Consider the following 7,012-nt stretch of genomic DNA (forward strand, 5'->3'; position numbering starts at 1 on the left):
TTCAAGCTGGTAGGTATTCAGAGGCAGTCGAACATTATACTTCTGCTTTATCATGCAACAGTGAATCTCGCTCTTTTGCGGCAGTATGCTTTTGCAATCGCGCAGCTGCATATCAAGCCTTGGGTCAAATTACAGATGCCATAGCCGACTGTTCTCTGGCAATAGCTCTTGATGCTAGTTATCCAAAGGTCGGTCACTCTGGCCTTTTCTTCTACATGTCCTACTTATTTAACACCTTTCTAGTTAAATGACTTCTTTAGTTGATGTATTTCAATGATATCTTTTTTTGAGCGAGGCTACTATGCTTCTGGAAGCACGGAGCCTTCCGTGCTTCCAGGTCGTTTTCCATGTTGCAACTTTCGAATCGTCAATCGGCTCCGTTAAACTTGATCTACAGTATTTGAAGTATCTAGAAAATAAATTATGCGATTTTTCGATATTATTTGCCTAGTGAACGAAGGGGCTCAAAATAAACGGCTGAAAATAAAAATCTTACAAAATGTGATAATATGATATTAAAATTTTAGATCAAAAATATTGATCTTGTTTTATATAGTATAAAGAATTTTTTATCAAAACTTCACGTGATTTGGATATTTCTACACCGTTAAACTTGCAAACGGCTCACTACGGCCATTAAAATTATTGATTTTGAGCCCCTTCAATGACCAGGCAAATGATATTGAAAATCATAAAATTTATTTTCTAGATACTTCAAATACTCTAAATCAAATCTAATAGAGCCGATCATCAATTTGAAAGTCCCAATATCAAAAACAACTTTGAAGCACGGAGGGTTCCACGTTTCCAGAAGCCAACCTCACTTGATATATATATATATATATATATATATATATATATATATATATATATATATATAGGCTGGGGCTACTATACTCTTATGAGTATAAACCTCCTTGTACTCATAAATTTTTAACCGTTGATTGATGGGATATGTGGTTAGGATGATGGTGGTCCCTACTTAGAATGATAGTGGTCGCCTAGGGTTGAGTGGGTAGTTGGTTGAATAATATGATCTAACGGGTCAAAATAATCAATAGAATAAATCTAAGGGCCGAAAACTTATGAGTATATGGGAGCCAATACTCATAAAAGTATAGTAGCCGGACTCATATATATATATAGAACTAGGCTAGAATACTATTAATAGCACCAATGACTTGGTGCTATTAAGTTTTTCACCATTGGATTAAAAGTTGTACGGTTAGGATGATGTGGGCCCCCTAGGGTTGAGTGAGTGGTTGGTTGAATAGTATAATCTAACGGGTAAAACTAATCAAAGGGGTTAATCTAACGGCAGAAAACTTGATAACCCCAAATGCTTGGTGCTATCGATAGCATAGCAGCCGGACTCTATATATATATATAGAGAGAGTCTGCCTACTATACTATATATATATATATATATATAGAGTCCGCCTACTATACTCTATATATATATATATAGAGTCCGCCTACTATACTATATAGTAGAGCTACTATGCTATCAGAAGCAAAGAGGATTTGGTGCTTCCGATATTTTGGCTCTTAGATCAACCCCTTAGATCATTTCTAACCTTTGGATTAATACTATTGCCCTGTGGGGACCACTCAACCCCAGGGGTATTACTCAACCCTGGGGGGACCGCAATTATTTCAATCGTATAATTTTTGATCTAATGGTCAAAAAGTTGGAAGGATATGAGCATCATATCCTCTATGCTTCCAATAGCATAGTAGCCCTACACTATATATATATATATATATATATATACGTGTCCCGCTACTATACTCCTTATGAGTACATCGCCCTCGTACTCATAAGTTGTTTTGATGATAAGCTTTCCGAATGTACGATCTGATCCATAACCGTTAAACATTCTGATGAGCAATTAACTACTTCTAGAATAAATTTATATATATCTTGATATCATTTTTACCTCTTTCGATAAAACGTCAAAAATTGATCAATTTAACGGCCGGTATCTGTAGATATTTGCTATTCAACGTGAAAAAGATCGATAACTAGTTGAATTTTTGATAGAGAATCTATTATCACCGCGAAATAAAGATCATATAACTCCGATCTTAAAATTGAAGGAATCGATCATCCATTTTAGGATGTAATTCGATTTATACGTGTTCATTTTATCACTCGCTTGATGGACTTATATAATGATTTGAAAATTTATGAAAATTTATTTCCAGAAAGTTTCAATACTTCTAGTACAGTGTTTAACGCTGTATCTCGATTCGAAAACTTCAACATCGAAAACAACATATGATATAGAGGGTTCTATACTCATAGAAGTATAGTAGCCCTACTCTATATATAATTAGTATATATATATTTATATAAATATTATTATATTATATATTATAAGTAGGGCTACGATCCTATTAAGAGGATTGAGGGCACTTTCCTATCAAATTGTTCTGATGAATAGACGATTCCGCCGATCGATTATTGGAGCTGTTGAAGTTGATCATAGAGTATTTGAACAACTATATAGAAACCTAAAGTTTTAGACATTTTAAATTATTTACAAATGGTGATCAAAGGTCGTAAAATCGAATAATTTTTGACGAGCCAAGAGGCCGTTTGCTTGTTTAATGGTTAAGCAATCCAAGTGACTTGACTTTTTGATAGAACATTCTTTATACTATTTAGATAATGTTTGATAGCTCTGATTATAAAATGAAAAGTCTAACCTCTTTTTAATAAGATATTCATTCGTATGGCCGTTCATTTTTGAACTCTTAAATTGAACTAGATATATCGATTTTAAATATTACATAAATTTAGTTTCAAATCCTTTTATTTCTAAAATTGTGTGATCAATTTCAACTGTCCGATATCAATTGCAAGTGACCGATCGTATGCAAACAACTTGATAGACAATTGTCCGGCCAATCCTATTATAGATAGTACCGCGACATCTATAATTCTCCGACATCGTGCAAACAACCTTGATATGACAATATGGCCCCAAACCTATTGATGATTTTGCGGCATGTCGTTTATTTGCCTAGTGAACGAAGGGCCTCAAATAAATGGTCTGAAAAATAAAATCTTACAAATACTGATATAATAGGACATTAAAATTTTAGATCAAAAATATTGATCTTGTTTATATAGTATAAAGAATTTTCTATATCAAATTTCACAGTGATTTGATATTCCTCACACCGTTAAACTCTAATTTGCAACGCATCACTACGGCCATCTTAAAATTCATTGATTTTGAGGCCCCTTCTATCCTTTAGCAAATGATACAAAAACTAGCATACAAATTAATATTCTAGTACTTCAATACGCATACTAAAGTTTCAACGACGCAGATGACAATTCGAAAGTCAACATCCGAAAACGACCAGGAAAGGTCACGAATATACATATATATATACATATATACATATATATATACATATATACATATATATATACATATATACATATATATATATATATATATAGTAGGGCTACTATACTCTTATGAGTATAGAGTTCTTTGTATTCAGAAGTTATTTTCAATAATGGAGCTTTTGAATCAATGATTCACACAGTTAAATAAAATCTACACCATTTGAAACTTTTAGAAAATGACTTTCATAATTTTTCAAAATTATAATAAATTCAATCAAGCAGGCATAAAAAGAACGGTCAAAATTGAACGACGTCCTAAAAATAGATGTTAGATCTTTCAATGTAAAATCGTATTGATCTTTATCTAAATAGTAAATACAATTTTTTATCAAAAATTCAACCAATTGTAATTCTTTTTTACTGTTAAACTAGCAAGTATCTTATACTGGCCGTTAAAAGTTATCAATTTTGAGATCTTTTGATCGTAAGGTAAATAATGTCGAAAAATTATAAAATTTAATATTTAAAAGTTTAAAATGCTCTAAATCATATTTAGCGATATGGATCATCGATTTGGAAGTTATATCATCGAAAACGACTTATGAATACGAAGATGATTGTACTTATATATATACATATAGAGAGAGAGAGAGAGAGAGAGAGAGAGTGTGTGTGTGTGTGAGGCTGGTATATGCTACTATACTATCGATAATATAAAGCGCTTGGTGCTATCGAGTTTTTGGCTATTGGATGAAAGAATGTGCGGTTAGGATGATAGTTGTCCCTGATTAGGATGACAGTGGTCCCCTATGGTTGAATATGTGGTTGATTGAATAATATAATCTAACGGATGAAAATGATCAAAGAGTAGATCTAACAACAAAAAACTCAATAGTAGCAAGAACTTGATACTATCGATAGTATAGTAGCTGGACTATATATATATAGAGTTCGACTACAATGCTATTGATTGCACCAAGCACTTGGTGCTATCAAGTTTTCTGCCGTTAGATCAACCTCTTTGACCATTTTCACCCGTCAGATCATGTTATTCAACCAACCACTATTCAATCTTAGGGGACCACTATTATTATAACCGTACATCTTTTCATCCAAGAGGCGAAAACTTAATAGCGCTGATAACTTGGTGCTATTAATTGTATGCTACTAATAATAATATATAGCAGGGCTACTATATTATTATTAGTATAGAACCCTTTGAACTCATAAGTTTTCGGTTGTTGGATGAAGGAATGTACGATTAAGATGATAGTGGCCCCCAGTTAGGATGATAGTGGTCCCCTAAGGTTGACTGGGTGCTTAGTTGAATAATATGATTTAACCGATGAAAATAGTCAAAGGAATAGATCTAACAGCCGAATACTTATGAGTACAAAAAGATCTATATATATATATATATATANCGGACTCTATAGTCTATATATATATATATATATATATATATATATATATATATATATATATATATAATTGAGCTCCTATACTTTTAAAAGTATCAAGTCATTGGTGCTTGTAAGTTTTTGGCCCTTGGATTAAGGAATGTGCGGTTAGGATGATGTGGGCCCTTTAGGATTGAGTGGGTGGTTGGTTGAATAGTATAATCTAACAGATAAAAATGATCAAAGGCAGAGATCTAACGGTAAAAAATTTACAAGCACCAAATGCTTGGTACTTTTACAAGCACCATAGCCGGACTCTATATATATAGAGAGAGAGAGAGAGAGAGAAAGAGAGAGAGGAAGAGAGAGAGTTGAGCTGGAATGCTATCAGTAGCAAACAGGCTTCGTTGGCAACCATTTGTTTTCGATGATGGAGTCTCCAAATCGACAATTGACACCATTGAATATGATATATACCACTTAAAGTATTTAGAATCCAAATTTTAAATTCTTTCGACATCATTGACCAAATAATCAAAGGTTTCAAAATTTATAATTTTTTTTTGAGAGATGGGTAGCACGCTACCCGCTTCGATTATTTCATTTAGAAATAAACTTATCTGGAAATGTTAATCAACTAGGATTCGAACTTAGGACCTCAGGTACCAACCACCAAACCCTTTGCCACTTGCTCTAGGGACAGTCAATATGAGGTATTTTCTCGTTTAACAGTGTAAAGATATCCAAATTAATTGAATTTTGGTTAGAAAATTTTTTAAACTATTTAGCATAAGATCTATATTCTCGATCTTAATTATAAGATTTCTATCAACACTTTTTAGAGAATATTTATTTTCAGTCGTTCAGGTTTGTGTTCACTTGAGAGAACAATATCGAAAAAGCATGAAATTTGATTTCTAGATACTTCAAGTGGTATAGATTATGTTCAACAGTGCCGATCGTCGATTTGGAGGCTCCATCATCGAAAACAAATGGGTGGCAACGAAGTCCGTTTGTTACCAATAATATTCCGGTTCAACTCTATATATATATATATATATATATATTACACGTTTTTCGCTAGTTTCCACAGAAAGTATTTTATAAAAGAATCCCGAGACGTGACATGAACACCTTGGAGAGAACACAAAGTAGGAAATTAGTACAGGAGTACTTGGCCTGGTTTCAGGTAGCCAAGAATCAATGCTTCCTGCAGATTGAGAGCAAGAGTATACCAAGTTGGCTTTCATTGACCTGAATTTTAAAATACTACAACACTTGGAGGGGCAAGAGCTCAATAATTTGTTTCAGCTGGGGCAGAGGGCTGCCCATCAGGAAAGGCCTCTAATGAAGAAATAGACCGAGAATTTCAAATATCAGCGACTGCAGGTCGATAAGCAGAAGGTTGCTGCAGTCAATGTGTGACGACAGCGAACGACAGCGAAGAGAAGGCTGATGTTTATGGAGCCGATATGGTACTGAAGGGGAAATCTTCCATACGTTTGGTCCTGAAGCCGTCTGCTGATCGTGTTATAGAGGACTCGAGAGCCTCGAAGCGAGTGACACTTGGGTTCTTGACTATTATTAATCACATCCTTTTCTCTTATTTGTATATACATGTAGATATTCAATCTTGGCTTTGTACTCATCACTCTTTTCATTTTTCTCAAAGAATTTTGGAAGTTCTAATGTACTCCTGTAATTATTTCCAATTAGATCTTTATTACTCCATAAAGAACTATTTGGTTACTTTTGCGCTTGCATATATGCTTGCGTCGTAAAAATATGGGGTTTGAGCCCAAAATCCATAGTTTGCGGCGTGTGTATCGGTCGCGGCCCGGAAGATTTGTGATGTGACAATTAACTAGGACCCAAATTAGATTAAGGGAACATGTAACCCACGACCACTTGATTAATTAATTCGAAAATCATTTGATGGTCAAAATGAGCTCTTATCTCCACCTCTAACAGGGTCAGGATTATTTTTCATCCCCCACAATAAGTCCCCATTTTTCAGTTACTTCTTGAGATGAACACTTGCATCAAATTCACATACTAAATGTGGGATAAATTACACCATTCTTTTGCTCCGAGTTTCACCTTTATTCATAAACTTTTTTTATTTGTAACATCTCAATCTTAGTCCCACCATCTGCTTCAATCGCCTAGAGAGAGACCCAGTTCTATTCGACACACCAATTCACTGTTCTTAAGCCCAGCAATCAACCTATAATTCTGCACACAT

This window comes from Ananas comosus, linkage group 11 (genome assembly GCF_001540865.1).
Source record: "Ananas comosus cultivar F153 linkage group 11, ASM154086v1, whole genome shotgun sequence".
NCBI classification, from domain to species: domain Eukaryota; kingdom Viridiplantae; phylum Streptophyta; class Magnoliopsida; order Poales; family Bromeliaceae; genus Ananas; species Ananas comosus.